Raw genomic sequence first — 14,642 nt, 5'->3', positions numbered from 1 at the left:
TTGGCTCCACAGACATCTCCTCTGGGCCATATTGAGAGACCTGAGCTGATTGGAACTGCTGAATCTGTAGGGAGGATTTCAACTCAGCTCTGAATACTGGGACATCGGAGCTGTGCAAGGAGCGGGGAGGGAAATTCAAGCCCTCCCCCCTTCCCTTTGGTAAGTCAGGAGTACGTCCCTTACAGATTTACTTGGTTGTGCCAATTTAATGTGATTTCTTCTGAGGGCCAGGAACCACTCAAGGAAGGCTGACAGGTTTTATCAACAGAATGGAAAGTGAAGTGATAAGGTGAGAGTTATTGACCTGATAACTAACAAACAGAAAACTTCAGTGTCCCTCAAGCTAAATATTGCACTCAGCAGGTAACTAAAAGATGGCAACAGCTGTGGTCTTGTCACTGAGTGAGAGTATGTTTTCATGTCGAGGAGCAGGAGGTGAACTGTGAAAACAAACACATTCAGTTTGCCACAGACTATTTCCCTCTATTACTTTTAATGAGAGCTAAACTCCAAAATGCACAATGGGACAATAATATTTTAGATAGAAGGAACTCTTTGTGCAGATCCTAAATTCTAGACACCGGGTTGCAATTAAAATGATTGCTTTCATATTATTAATAGCTCACCAGTAGTTTAAGGTTGTCAGCAGGTAGGAGACCAATTGGTGCAATCCACTGCACACCCGACTGGAAAGCAGTGCCGTCCTTGAAGGAGCCAAGCTAATAACCTGAACCCACAATGCTCAAATGTGTTTGAAAAATGAGGGGAGCGTAAAAAGGTGAAAGGAACTGTGTTAAAATGCTATGGAGGCAACCTGGCCGGGTTGCCATAGTCAGTTAAGTGTTAGTAAATGCTGCCTAAGTGTTCTGTGGAGATGGTACTGGTTTGCCTTTTTTTTTTTTTTGCTTTTAATTCTAAAGTTGTAGTGTGGGAAGGGGCAGATGGGAAAGGAAGCAGAGACCTCTAATGAGTGATGATTTAGAAGTAACAGGCACAGAAAGTACTGCAAGTACAGCAGTCTTTTGTTCCTCCTTTACTCCCCATATGTTTTTTCCTGAAATCGTGCTGGGATTGTCTGAGATCTGTGCCTGAAACCTAGCTGTCGTAATTCTTACACATGCCTTGAAATTCCTGTGACAGAATATGAATGCTTCAGTAGCTGAACAAAAAGGCAGGTGACAGAGTGCTCGTACAACGTCCATGTCCCCTCACTGGCACCTGGCCTGCTCAGTACAATTGGGAAAGACAAATGGCAAGTCATCTCTTCCTATTCAACCTCTGCATGCTAACTTTGTTTTTCACATGGAAGCGTTTTTGTACTTCTTATCGTGTTTGTCATTCTGCCATGTATCATTTCTTTCTCCTTTTAGAGATTTTTTTTTGTTTCTTCTTCTTTTTTATTTTACTCGAGGTGAGGATAGCAGAACTGCCCTTGATATTTGAGAAGCAGATGCAGCATGAATTCACTCAGTGGCATAGTCATACTTTTTTTTCCCCTAAGATTAAACTTAAGATTTTCTTTTTTTTGACTGCTATCGAGCAGTGAGGTGTTGTATTCGTAGAGTTAGCCTTATACTTCCAAAATGTGATTCCTAAATTGTGCAAACTGGTTCAGAGTGCATCACGCTGTTTGGAAAGTTAGTGTTGCTTATCTCAGATAGCCAGATTGTAGTTGTCAGCACTGAAATTTCTCTTCCATGTTATTGCAAGTCTGCTCAGTGTCATCATGTCTTTACGTTTTTGCAGTAATTATTTTCCTAATGAATTCCATTTTAATCAGAGGTCTTCATTTTGCTCTTCCACCTTCTTTCTAGATCATTTTTGAATACACTGAACACTGTAGGCCTTATTGCATATCCCCATGAGACTCCACTGACGGTCTTTTTCCTCTGAGAAAACTCATCCTTTAGTTTAATCTTCAATCCTTATATTTAATGAGTTATTTATCTCTGTGAGGTCCTTGCTTGTAGACCACAGCTGTTTAGTTTTGAGGAGGGATCACCTTAAATGTCTGAGGTTTATGGAAGCTTGCGGTGAGTTGGAAATACAGGGGAAATTTCTCAGCTGGATCTCTGTTGCCCGTGTGCTTTTGCTGCCTTCAAAGAATTCCAGCAGATTTAGGAGGCTCGGCTTCTTTTTGCAAAAGCAGTGTTTACTTTTCCCTAATGTGTTGCATTTATTCATGTATTCACTTATTCTCATCTTTACTAGAGCTTACACCAGTGTGACTGGTATGGACATTAGACTTAGTGTTGTGTGATTTCTTGAGTTGCTGCTGGATTTATTTTTAAAATCTGATTTCTTGTTAGTTACCTTCCAGTCCTTTGATAGTAGCAGCCATTTTCAGCAAAAGGTTACGTACTGTAAGTATTAGCTCAGATGATTCATGTTTAACATTCTATAAAAACCTTGTACGAATCTCATCCCCTCCTGGTGACAGATTGTTATTCATTTCGCCTAGTTTGTAATCTACTCTTAACAGTGTTTTAAATTAGGACAGGCCTTCCATGAATCTCTTACTGACGAGATGGTGATCTCGGAGTTTCTTGAGATTCTCCAGGTAAATAGTGATTTTAGAAACGTTTCAGATTTTTTGCCGTGGCATTATCTTTTCTGAGTATTTCTTTCATACCTGCATCGCCCACTGGCTCTTGCAAGCTTCTTGCTCTTGATGTGTTCAGGAAGGATTTATTACATTTTTTTTCATTTCTTCAGCAAACTGCTTCTAAACTCTTTCTTCAGTCTACATTATTGTGCTTTCACATTTAGTCTGCCAGAATTTATGTTCTTTTTAGTTTTCCTTTTTCAGACGCAACTTCAGCTTTTTGCAGGATACCTTTTAACTTCCAACAGCCTCCCTGATCCTGCTGTTTTATGATGCTAGCTTTTTGTTTTTCTCTCAAGTCTTTTCTGACAGGTTATATGCATTTGCTTTGAGCTTCCGATATAGAATCCTAAAATAGTCTACCCGCCATCTAGAAACATTTTTCCTTTCTGGTGCCACTTTGAGTGTTTCTTTTTTTTTTTTGAATTTTATTTATTTTTACATTTTAAAAAATTATTATTATTTTTTGCATTCCCCTTCTCTAGAATCAAGCCTTGCAATTGGCAACATTTTCTTTTATTTTTTTTAAATTTTATTTTAGAGTCTGTAATCACTAACTGGATGAAAGGGTCAAGGATTTTAGCCTAGCCTGGTGTCTAGGAAAGATCATCCTCTAACGTTTCACCATTAACTGTGAACAGGAAAGGAAGTGGCTGCCGGGGCTGGAGCCTGTGGGAATCCCTGCTTTCGAGCATCATCTTCTCTCTCCCACCTACAACAGACAAAATAACAGGTAACTGGAGAAAAAGCAGTCTGGGCTGATTTGTCACCACATCACTGAAGTTTGATACGAGGTTTGAGTGTTTTGGAGCAGAGGCTGTGGGAACCAAGGTTGTCACCTAGCAGAGAGTCATGCTGACAATGTCCACTTCTCACATTACCTGACATAGGATAGTGTATGGAGAAGTCTGGAAGGATAGTGTGTGATAATGCCAGAGAAGGGAGAGCTTTGGCTACTTCGTAACTTCTGTTTGCACGTAACAAAATCATGGCTAAGGCCTGACAACAAAAGAAGGAAAGCTGGCTTTCTAGCTGATTCATTTTGGAGCTCTCCAATTGCAAACTGCACCTTGCATCAAGTAGTAGCTGCTAACTAACAGCTCCGAAGCTGCTCTGGAAGTGGCAGGGATAAGAAGCCTTTACCAACAGGTGCTGTACTTCAGCATGTGACTGAAGCTTGCTTACACGAGAAAAGCATTTGCTCCGAGGTTGAAAGGCACCACCAGTCAGATGCTGCAAAATACACTTAAAGCCAGGGTGAGCCACACAGTGCCAGTCACTGTGCCACTGCTGACTGCTTAGCAACAGAGAGTGAAAGGGATACAGATGAATTGACTGTTTTCTGAGCAAGCTGGGTAGGAGCAGAAGTAATTAGCTGCTAGCTGATGAAAAGGCATGCTTAATTATTAGAATAATTATAGATATAATAGATGAGGAATTATTCAGTAAAAGTATGAAAACCAATATGTTGCAAAGAAGGTAATCAGAATGAAAGAGAAAATGACAGCAGTGTGAGAGAGTGTGACTCTTGAGAGGGTAATGTAAAGAATTAACATGATGAATCTGAAATCTTTTGGATTTCCTCTCTGATGTATCAACTCAGTTTAACAATGGTGTAAGGTTATCCAGAGCTAACAAGGCCTGTGTCTTGCATTATTTCTGGTTCTGTATAACTCTGATTTAACTGATTGTATGCCAGTGAAGTTGAGCTGTATTTTCATAACTCTCAGAACCTGCACAGCTTTGTGAGGGTCTTTGTTCTCCTTCTAGCAATACTGCAACACAACCATTTAATTTTGCTGAGCTATAGCTGGTTTTGATCAATATTTAGTAATTGATTATAATTGTTTGATAAGGCCGCACTGCTTTCCTTTGACACCCGAAGCAAGTAACTGCTAAGACACAGCTGTGTCATTCTGTTAACTTATTCTGTGTGCAGTGTAGCAGTGGCTGGAGATAACGGGTTGAATTGCAGTGGCAGAGATATTAGGAATGCATTCATCATACAGGATGTGTAATCACTAAAATGGATAATTTTGAAAAAAATTCCAATATTGATGTCAGAATGGGTTTAGGTGATGTGGGTTCTGTTTTTGTAATAGGGATTGGACCAGATGCTAATGGCAGCAGCAGCACTCTGGTGTCTTCTGTGAGTTTGAATATGAGAGGCCTAAGATTTATGCTTTTATTTTATTTTTTTATCCTAAAATTGTCATAGCTATAGGTGTCACCGGAATGGGATACACCACCAGCAGCAGCTCTAATTTAGGCTCCATGAGACTGAAAGCAGTGGTGCCAACTGCTTATATATTTTACCCATTGTGCTGGCTAGAAAGGAAAATTAAAATACAAAGATTTTAGTGAATTAATATTTGAGCACTAATTATTAAAATGGCTTTTGATTAATGAGCTGCAAGTCAAGCTGGTTTGGCAAATAGCATTTTGATAAGGTATTTGTAAGACAGATAGTTTTAAGATGGTAAGTTGAAGGTATAACACTGTAACCTTAATGATGATGTTAATGCAGAAATGATGTAAATGTGTATGAGCAATTACAGTATGAAGTCACTAGGGTACATCAGGACAAATTGAGTACAGGCAAAGTGATCAACATCAGCTGAGCACAGGATCACTGTGGAATAAAGCTGGAAGAAATCTCAGTAGATTATTGCTCAGTCCATCTCCTTTCACAACAGAATCAGACCCACTTATGGCATTTGTGGCATGTGCAGAAATACTGTTTCTGTTCCATTTTGTGGCAGGCTTTTGTGCGTTACAGGACTGTTACTGCACCTGTCCTGACTGTCCCAACCCTGTCAGGACTGTTATTGCCTCTTTTCTCAGTCTCCTCTTTTCTGAGCACTTCCTGCTCTCTGCCTTTGGATTCAGGTCATGTTTTCCAGACCTCTAGCTGTTGTTATGCTTGCTGCTCACCCTGTCAACCCTTCCTGAGGAGCATTATCCAAGACTGGACATGCCTGTGCACTGAGGTGTTACTAATATTGAATACAGTAAGAGGACCTGCAAGATGTCTTGTAGGTAATTCTTCTGTTAATGTATCCATGCAGTGTTTTCTCTTTGCTCAAGAGAATGAACCCTGTTCAGCTTGTGAGCTATCAGAACCTTCAGGTATTTTTTTGCTGTCTGCTTTCTGCCCACCTGATGCATGTGCTGTATTTGTGCGCTTTGTTCCTGCCTACGTTAAAATGCTATACTTATTACAATTGAGATGATTCCTATTTTTATAGGCAACTTGTCCAAGTTGTCAAAAGTTTTTAATACTTCTATCTCCTGTGTATTTGTAGTCACTCTTCACAGATTTAATCTTGGCAGGTTTAATAAACAGTCCACTTCTTCAACTTGGCTATCAATAAAATATTGAATAGAACTGATGAAAGCTGAATAACCGTTCAATTTCTCCTTTACATTTCACAGTGAACCTTTAGAAACTGATCTCAGGGTGTGGATTCCAACCAGATTTGTGTTGTGTCTTCAACTTGGGTGTTCTTGCGTTTGTGAATGTCATGTGGGAAAAGTTACATGCCTCAGTAACATTGAGGTATGTGGCATCTGCAGCTTCTTCCCTGTCTGCTAAGTCTTATCTACCAGAAAGGAAAATCAGAGGGAGTCAGCTTGATTTCTTCGTGAGGAGTTAATGTTGACAGGCCCCCATCTCCTTATTAGTTTCTGAGTGCTTAGAAACAATTCAGATTATGCTAGTGCTTTTCTTTTCCTGGAAATTAGATCTATTGGTGTCTTAGCTATTCTGTTTGACTTGTAGAATAAAACTTTTAATGATTCAAGTTGCTTCAACATGTAAGAACTTTAAGGACAGTTGTGAAGGTGATGATACAGACTTCTTACCAGGAGAAAACCTGTGCTAAAGCACAGAGGCACAAAAGATTCTCAAAAAAATGGTGAAAGGAATATTTTAACACACACACGCACAAAAAAATCAGACTGAGAAATTAAGGAGCAAATTCAGTTTTACATGAATAAGAAATTTCAAGTTAGCTTGGGAGTATTCTGAACATTTTGTCCTTCAACTCTGAATAGTCTCATAGAGATATGATCAGTCATATAGAAGAAGTTGGGAAACCTTGAATTTGTCTGCGCTAACTTCTTACCCTGTAATAGACTGGTAGTGAAGATCTAAGAAAATAGAAATAGAGATTAAAATAAATTTCATAACCTTTTAACCCAGAAAGCCTGGATCTCTTCAGCAAAGTGTTTTCTGAACTCTAATATATGCTCAGTATTGACATGGGCTTATTCACAGAACAGAATGACCTTTGCACAGCTCATTGTAAGTGCATGTGTGATGAGTTCTCGTATCTCCTGTTCAAAACTGCCACCTGACAGTTTAGTTTGATCTTACCAAAGCAAAGTATTAGGCTTTGTCTCAAAGCACTTCTGCTGGGGCATTTGTGTACAGGAGGCGTATGTATATTTATACGAACGCTCCTGTGTATCAGTCAAACGATGAACATGCATTGCATCAGGATGAACCCTTTGCTGGGTTTCAGAAACTTCAGCTTTGCCTGAATTCAGTATTCCTAAGGGCAAAAAACCATGCCTCAACAAACTCTTAATCATGCATTAACGAGCCTTGTGGTCAGTACCTCTTTCCCGTGCATTTTGTTATGTAGAATTATCACAGCTGTGCCTTGAAATGTTTGGAAGATGTAACCCACTGGCAGAGGAGAGAAATGCAAAGTATCCTCCGAGTCCCAAAATAAAGGCAGATGCATTCCATTTTGAGAGCAGGAATTTTAACGGTGTGCGGGGGACCTGTTAGGACGCTAAACTACTTCATCCCTTCTTTTACCATCTTCTTTGGTATAGGCCCCCTTCTCCTTCCTGGTTCTTTTAGCTTGAGGAGCTGCAGAAGTACTTCAGAAATCACTGATGCACGAAAAGTGTTCTGTCATTCTGGCATCCTTTAGTTTTGCATGTGCCCTGTGCAGGCAGGCGCTCAGCGCGAGGCTGGAAACGTTCTTGGTGATGGAGCTGAGACACATGAATTTACTGAGGGCAGGAGAGAAAGGCAGTTCGGTGCAGATTTTGTAACAGAGAGGTGAGTCATTTCTTAATAGGGAGGACTTTTGAGTATTACCTCTAGGTGACTTCTATTACAAGGCAGCAGTTAACATATTGCTGTGAATTGGCTTGGAAAAAAAGATTAAATTGCAAAAGTACACGAATTTTAAATAGAAATAATAATGACAATAAAATTGGTTGAAAGAACAGGGCTACAGTAACAAGGTAACATTTTAAAAATAAATGGGTAGCTAGGAAAGGTTGTAGGGAGACATGCTGCTTGGAGATCACAGAGGCACCTAGGTTTGACAGTTTCTATGACTGCATGGAGCAGAGACACGCAGCCAGCCCCCGCTCTCTCCGAGCGTATTATACTGCACAGCAATCAGGCTTAGTAACACATTGCTGAGAGAGACTCCCACTAGTTAGTATTCATTATAGATGGCATTTTTCAGATTGCAGCGCAGCAGTGTAAACAAGTGATGCTGGAGGAAGGGTGGAGAACAGCATTTCTCCGAGCTGTGATTTATTTCCTGTTGATATTTACTTGACTACACAAACCTGTGGAACCACCAGTTTTAGGAAGGGAAGGTAACTCAAACCACCAGCATTTTTCCAGCACTCTTGCAGGAGAGCAGTGTGGCAGGAGGCAAAACACAGTTCCGTCTGTAGGACATGCATGTGGCTTCCTTGTGAGGCTGAAACGGCTGGTAGACCTCACTGTGTGAGTTACTGTGTGTCTGCAGGCCTGCCAGGGTGCTGCCAGCTGCCTGCTCTGCATTCCCATTTACACTGCACTTCGTACATCTTGTCTGCACGAGAAGGGAGCCTGTTTCTGCAGACAGGGTGCTGTTGTGCTGGGACACCCTGAGCTGCGAGCAGAAAGCTGCCTGGACACGCTGGTATCCTGAGGGGGACCAGAATCCTAAAGGTGCTGAGTTTGACATGCTGCTGATGTGTCCAAGTCTGGCTCAACATTGGCTGGTGACCCAAAGAGCTGTTACCCCTGCATGCTTGCCCTGGTTTGCAGAGAGGGGGCTGTGGTTCACGTTGCATCCCAGCAAATACTAGCTGCTTTGTTTTTGTTCTTGGGTTGGTGCTCTTTTTGTTGTTGTTGTTGTTTTGTGAGACCATTTTTTCCCCACATGAGCTGGATTTCACCCACCCAAAAAACAACACAGCTTATCTGTGACATGTAAATCATTAATTCCTGTAAACCACAAGGGTGCAGTGTGGTGGCAGTGCTCTCCATCCTTTCCTTTCTGGCTGGAGGTGTTCTCTTTCCTGCAAAGCCTGCTTGCTTCTGAAATACCTGGGTGGATACCTGTCTTTTTTCTTTTTTTCTGAGGCATTAATGACAGACTGTCTTAAGGGTATTTGATTCCCCCCATAACCACTTCACAGTAATAACTAACTTCTGAATGGGACCTATTCAAAAATGCAGGAGCTTCTTAAAAGGAAATTAAAAGCAGCGGATATAAGCATGCAGAAGATGAGAAACTAGATGAAAACACCCTATCCGAAGCTCAGAGCAATATATCATGAAGTGGAATGATTCTGCAGGGGACAAAAAAGGCAATATTCCAACTGCCAAGTAGTTGGTATTCAAAGTCTGGGAGTTCTGAGCAAATGAAGAAACTATTTAAAAAGAAACATGAAACAACAGCAACCCAAAACAAACGAACAAGAAGAACCTACAAAAAAACAAACCAACAAAAAAAAAACCCAACCCACCAAGAAAAACCATACACTAGCCAGCTAAACCTGTAGGGCAGGCAAGGGAAAACCTAAAGGAACAACTTGGTAAAAGGATAATAAAAACTGCCAGTAGAAGTGTTTAAAATCACCACAATCAGGTACTTTTCCAGGGATTTTTGAATTCCTGTAAGAGAGGAAAAGCACTGAAAGGCAGACAAAGCTTTGCTGATGCTCACTGTGGCTGAGGTTGGTTATTCTCCCTGGAGAGTCAAACTTATGGGGACAAGTGTAAGGAACTGTCTCAAATTAAATGACACTAAAATGCATTTTAGGACTAATTGATAAGATGAAGAGTCAGAAAGTGCCAAGACCATATGGTATACACTCAAGAGCTCTGAAGGAAAACAAATACGCAATTATAGAGCTACTATAGTTTGTAACCCGTCACTTAAATCAGTCTCCCTGCAGGGGGCATGGAAGATGGTTAATGTGACAACAATCACTGAGAAGGTCCCCAGGAGTGAAGTGGAGAACTGCAGACCGTCACATTGGAATCTGTACTGAGCAAGTGAGTGGAAATTATGAGAATAAAATGCATAAGTGGATAAAATCTGGTCTGTTAAGGGGACATTTTTCCAGCGAGAAACCACATTTCAGAAATCCACTGTGGAATCCAGTGAAAGACTACTGAAGATACAAGTAATCTAGTTACAGCAACATAAGAACTGCTCTAGTGGGTCAGACTGACAGTCATCCGCCGGGACTGTCCACCTCTTGTAGCTACAGCCACAGTTTTGTAAGCCTTACTCATATTCCTCTTGTTGCCTCCTTGTCAAACCGAGTTGTCCTTTTAGTGTCTCTTCCAAAGCAAGAACTTGAAATCAATCTGGCTTATGGTTCTTCACAGAACTTGTAATTAAGATGCAAAATCATTTGCTGTGGGATATTATGGATGCTCAGAGTTTACTTGTTTTCTGGAGTTATTAGGAAAAGTTCAGGGAGAGAAATAAAGTTATGGCATAACCTGTTAGGCAGTAAAACCATAGACAGTGGTTCAGAAAGTCCAGAGGCATGTTGGGAAACACAATAACGTTCCAAGAAGGCATCACTGTATTCTAGCTATGTTCTTAAGCTCATTCCCCAGACATTTGTATGTAAAAGCAGGCGCTGCAGTAGGGGAACCTTCGATCTGACCCAGTGCAGGCTTTCTTGTGCTTTGTTATGTTCTGTCAAAAGAAAATGAAACGTAGCTGTGAATGTAAACACTTCTGATGGTAACAGTGAGCTCTGAACTCATCTCCCCCACTATAGAAGCAAGCAATGAATTTTTATTTGAATGCTAATGAAGATCTCACCAAGATGCTGCTAGGTCTCATCTAGCAATATAAAGAGAAAAGCTTACATGGTGGAAATGAACAAAGAGCCCTTATAAAAGGATGAAAATGTGTTGCAAATATTGATGTCATTAACCACTCACGGGTCAAAGACATACTTGAAGCTACCGATGTAATTTGAAGTAGGTAACCAAATATTAAGAAGAGCGTTTTCTTACAATTAATCTATGTTTTTCTCTAAAAGGGAGAACTGATATTTCTTACATTGCTTTAACTTCCAGCAGTCTGGGGTTTAAGTCAAAAAGCAGATCTTTCTGCAGTGATATAGTATATACTAGATCTCTTTTAGTTTTTGGATCAGAGCTGAGGCAAGCTTCTTTTACAAATTTGTGCTGCAGTCTACTAAAAAAGCTGTTCTCTGCCAGGAGAATATTACATACAGTACTGAGAAAAATGAACAGAGTCAGCTTGTTTGAGAGCTAACTGATGCTTACTCACAACACTGATAAGCCTGACATTTACTGAGAAGTGCCACAATTCTCAGACCAATGAAAATTCCCAAGAGGGTATTTTTTTCAGTTGTACTTCACATTCTATTGACTCAGGATAAGCTGGAATTTTCTGAAGTATGTTACTCAGAAAAAAAATAAATAATGTGGAACCCAACTCCTCCGCTTGAATTACATACAGATGTACTAGCTGTCCTTGGCACATTTGTTAATGATTGTGGTATGTTAAATGATGCTTTACAAGTTGTCTGTGCCTTATGTGCCTTATTTCATTCCTGTAGTGTATAAAAAGCACTTGCACAAGAGTTCTTGGTGCCTTGATTGCAATTACAAAAATTATATTTGGAATACTGTCACTTAAACACCTCTGCATAAAAGCTTAATCTTATAGTGAAGTACCTGTTTGAAATATTAGGTGGTGTTCCGGCTCTTATTCTGATCTCTGCGTGCCGGTCTGTCGTTTGGCTTCATGTAGCATCACAAATACCTGGCTGTATAGGATTCTTTTGGAATAGGCCTTGCCTGAAAAAGGTTATTGAACGTTCAACTAGATTATGTCAAGCAGTTCCCTTTTGATCATCATTATAAAGATATGTTCAAATAATTCTAAAATATTAGTGATGCAAGATGTGCAATACAGACATTGTGATAATTAGCTCCTGCAATATCATGTTGCTTATCTAGGAATTCCATTATTCTGCTTTTAATTATCATTTTTAACAACTTTCAATGTGCAGAGCAATGTCTCTGGCTCATCTAGTATCATTTTATAGCAGAGAAGTAACCCAAATAATGGCTCGGAATTTTCTGACAAAATTGTTTTTGTTTTTTTTTTTATCCCCAGGAAAAACTTACTTATCAAAACTTGAACTTTTCACAGGAACATATGTTCCAGATGTCAAGAGTTGCAAAATCCATCACTTCAGGTGGTAGTTTGTTCCCAAATTTAATCATCACTACTGTTAAAAAATGTGTGTTTCATTTCTGGTTTGAATCACTTCCATCTTTCAGCCCTTAGTCTTTCTTCTGTCTCTGCTAGATTAAAAAGTGCTGGTTGATATTTTCCCCTTGTGAAGGTAGTTATCGAATCACACCACAATTGAGCTGTTTAAGTTTCTCAGTTACATGTTCTTCTCATATACTTCTTATAGCTCTTTCCTGCCCCCAATCTAATCTTTCAACAGCTTTAAATGTGAACATCAGAATTAGATATACTAGTAGCTTCAGTGGTGCTGTACCCAGAGGTTGAACCGATTCCTTATTTCTAATGACTTCTCCCATTTTATCACGCTTCTACCCTGAGTGTTGGTGGTTGGCTGCTTGTCCATTAAGACCTCCTAAGTCATAACCATTGCACCACAAGACACATTTTTCTGTTCTGTATGAGCCGCACATATTCTCTGTTGGTCCATTGACTAACTCTTCTTGAAAATACTCCTTTCATATCTTGCATAATATTTAAGCAGAGAGCAGCCTGTCTTCCTGAATGTTCAGGATCTAATAGTTCTGAAAAGCAGTCATACTGTGTTTCTGTAAATTGTTTTTTCAGCCTTTTATTCCATTGTACCATTACCTCAATTTATTTATGAATAGTAGAGGTCCCCATGTTTAGCATTTCACCTCTCAGCATTAAACACTTACTCCTCTTTCACTGGTGACTGATAACTCCACTCATATACTTACATTCTTACAGCTGAGCCAGTACAGCCAGAATACTCTCTTCCATTACGAATTTTGGTGTCACTAAACTCATTTAAACTTTTTTAAAGTTTAAACATTTTTTAAAATAAACATTTTTTAAACATTTTTTAAAATATATAAAAAAATATTTTACTCTTATGACCTATACTGTCTTTTCGATTGCTTGTGGCTGTGTACTATGGTATACCATCAGCTTCATCTTTGTGTTCTACTTTTTTTTTTCTGTATCAAGATGTGATTTTATTATGTGGTTTAATCCAGCTTTTTAAAAATTTACTTTTGCTTTTTATGCATGCATTTATAGTACTTAATTTGGGAAGGGGGCAACTTTGTTTGACTTCTTAATCTGATGTCATCTTGATACAATACAATTTCTCCTATGAATTGTTTTCATCCCTGTGCTGAGCTTTCTCTCTGAACCAGCTGGATACACAGAGCATTTTTATTTTACCGACCCTTAGCAATGTTTGTTTTAGCTCATGACAGATTTCCCCCAGCTCCCACTTAATTAAACACATCATATACGTTTTTCTTGTGAAAAGTCTGATTTCACTTTTGACTTTTGATGGAGACCGTCACCTCCGGATAGTGTCTTCTTCTCCTCTGCCTAATTGGAGTTGTGTGTGTAACTGGAAGGGTTTTGGAAAAACTGTCAACAGTACCCTAGGGCTAAATCTTCTAGCCAGCAGTTTGACTTTGCCTTCCAGGATCTTTCGCTTGCATTTCCCTTTAAAATCTGTGACATGCAGTAGGACCTCACGCTCCTCCCTAGCACTTTCTAGCATCCACATAGGTGTCTCATAAAAGACCCCTTCATGTTCTGCCTACAAGTCTGCAAATCTCTGTCATCACATCCACAGCCACTATTGCTCCTGGTATTTAAATTCCCTTCAGCACAGCAGACCAAAAGTTCTTAACTGTAAATGTATTTTGAGATACAGCCTTCCTGGAGCTGTCAGCTTGCTTTTCCTCAGCTGGGAGGCAGCTTCCTGCTATGCTGTGCTCTTCTAAACTGCCCATTGTGAGAGAAGCCTGAGCCTCCTCAAAGGGGAGATAAGAGCAACTAATCTGGGCTTGGCCTACTCCCTCATGTCCTTTTACACTGTTTTTGTGCCTTGTATTTGTTCTGTCTTTTCTCTTCCAGATCAGAAGCTCTGGCCTCAAACTGCTCTGGGTGAAGACAGTAGCTGAAGCAATTACTGAAGCATTAGTGACTGTCCTGGAAGTTCTTGGAAGGGGAGGTGAGATCACTGAGCAGTATACAAGGGCAAACAGTTAACTTGAAAAAATAGAAATCAGGAAATGAGAGACCACTCTTCACAGGACTGAGTCTGAAAAAAAACACAACAACCATGATCAATTTAAAGCAAATAGAAGATTAAAAACAAAACAAAACAATAACAAAAACAAACAAACAAACAAACAAAACCCCACAACACCATGGATTTACCAAGAATAAATCATGCAATCTCACTGTAATTTCCTTCTTTGAGAAAATAATGTCTAGTAGATGAAGAGGAGGCAGCAGATGGGACATATTTTGCTTTAGGAAAGCTTTTGAAACTGTTCCACATTATTCCCTCGGAAGCAGACTAAAGAAATATGGTCTATATCAGTGTGCCCAGTATTTCTGGCTGGGTGAGACACTTACCTTCTTTCTGTATAAGGGAGAGACCATATGTTGCAGCCCTTCTTCTAACACATAACTGTATTGTGAAAGCATAGAAAAGCCAGTGCTTCCTGGGGCAATGAGAT

The 14,642-nt window shown here is 39.8% G+C and overlaps 1 long non-coding RNA gene across 1 annotated transcript; it reads left to right on the top strand.

Moving 5' to 3' along the window:
• Positions 1-6,052: 6,052 nt before the first annotated feature.
• LOC136047663 (uncharacterized) lies at positions 6,053-14,258 on the top strand. The gene is made up of 4 exons (XR_010622112.1): positions 6,053-6,164; positions 7,451-7,682; positions 9,812-9,911; positions 14,032-14,258. It is a non-coding gene; the product is annotated as an uncharacterized LOC136047663 (long non-coding RNA).
• The last annotated feature ends 384 nt before the right edge of the window (positions 14,259-14,642 follow it).

This window comes from Cyrtonyx montezumae, unplaced genomic scaffold (assembly GCF_038088225.1).
Source record: "Cyrtonyx montezumae isolate F1298 unplaced genomic scaffold, pur_monq_1.0 scaffold_18, whole genome shotgun sequence".
In the NCBI taxonomy this organism is placed as follows: domain Eukaryota; kingdom Metazoa; phylum Chordata; class Aves; order Galliformes; family Odontophoridae; genus Cyrtonyx; species Cyrtonyx montezumae.
The sequence above is the reverse complement of the archived record's forward strand: the minus strand, read 5'-3'. Positions and strand labels throughout refer to the sequence as shown.